Below are 1547 nucleotides of genomic sequence, written 5' to 3'. Positions count from 1 at the left end.
TGCTGTCCCAAGGTACATCCACCACACTCTTGGGGGGTTAATATTCAGCTGTCATAAATGGCAGGAACTATCCCTGTCAATTAGGAGACATCTCTCTCTGCCTGGATCTTAGCAGTATAAAAATTTGCAAGCTTTTAAAGAATCTAGTTTCAGGAATGAATTACCATTACCACAGCCAAGAATCCTAGGCAGGGGAACATTGGGACTAAGCTGTAACTATGTCTGATGAACAAATTTAGCTTCAGACTATCAACACTGTCATTATCTAGAGGTCATTTTTGGAGCTGCTCTTATGGGCTGGTCAGGAGCTTTCTAGGCAAACAAATGAATTACTTGTTGAATTATCGCAATAGCAGGAGGGGTTCATCACTGCCAGTATTTTTTCAGATGAGGAAAGAGATGTTTAGTGGAAGGAGAAAACATTACATAGTCTAATATTTCTCATTGGTGACAAGCAATGGATGTTTACTATCTTCTGGTATCAAGACAGTATCAGCCTTAAAAAATTTCCCCAGGGCAAGGGGAATTCAAGCTCTCCAATCCTCTGAAATCCAGGCTTGTGTGCTCTTTGCCAGCAATGACGGAGGAACTTGCTTCAGTGAGCTTTGTCACCTCTTTGCCTTTCACCTGCCACATTCTCAAATTCTTAGAGCTGAGATTTGCTTTCATCTTCTGTCATTTAATCTCCTTTAATAAAGATGAAGAAGTTGAAGCTCAGATCAGTTAGCTAGCTGGCCCTAGATGGATCAGTTAAGTACTTAAGATTCAGCATTTGAATTTATTATATTTTTGTCTGCCACAGGGCTTGGACAGAGGGCCTGCACACTGTCCCTGAGCCTTTGAGGTCAAGGCTATCATTCTACCACTTCAAGTCATAGTGCCACTTTTTGTTTTCTGATGGTTAATTTGAGATAAGAATCTCATGTGCTTTCCTGCCCAAGATGGCTTTGAACATGATCTTCAGATCTCAGCCTCTTGAATAGCTAGTATTTGAATTTTGGTTCAATTTTTTTTTTGTGTATGTATGCCAAGACTGGGGCTTGAACTCAGGGTCTGAACATTGTCCCTTACCTTTTTAGCTCAAGTGTAGCACGCTTCAGCTTGAGCTCTACTTTTCCCTTGTTGGTGGTTAATTGAAGATAAGAATCTCGGTGTACTTTCCTGTCTGGGTTGGCTTTGAACCTGGTTCCTAAGATCTGAGCCATCTGAGTAGTTAGGAAGCTTTGCTCAGTGGCAGTATCATAGCCAATGAGGTTTATTTGAGGCACAATTATTGGTAATTGAAAATTGAGTAGTTAGGATTACAGTCATGAGTCAATGACATCATCTAGGGCCAATTTTAAATTTCAGTTCCACTTATCACACACCATGATGCATCAGGTAGGCTGCAAAGGCAGACTGGGACTATGTGTTGGGTCATAGCAGGTGCTGGTACATAAAGCATTTAACCATTATCCTGCATGTCATGCACAGAAGTGGTCTGGTGTTTGTCTTAATAAAGCCATGGTGGTTGCCATATGAAAAGTTAGACTGCAGACAGAGCTAAC

General features: G+C 41.2%; 1 pseudogene; it reads left to right on the top strand.

Annotated features, from left to right (window-relative positions):
* The first annotated feature begins 1219 nt into the window (after nt 1-1219).
* Nucleotides 1220-1293, top strand: LOC138836658 (U4 spliceosomal RNA; annotated as a pseudogene).
* Nucleotides 1294-1547: the final 254 nt, after the last annotated feature.

The sequence above is a fragment of the Dipodomys merriami genome, unplaced genomic scaffold, assembly GCF_024711535.1.
Source record: "Dipodomys merriami isolate MVZ:Mamm:240054 unplaced genomic scaffold, mDipMer1.0.p SCAF_25, whole genome shotgun sequence".
Classification (NCBI taxonomy): Eukaryota; Metazoa; Chordata; class Mammalia; order Rodentia; family Heteromyidae; genus Dipodomys; species Dipodomys merriami.
Note: the sequence above shows the minus strand (reverse complement) of the source record. Positions and strands in the feature narration are given on the sequence as shown.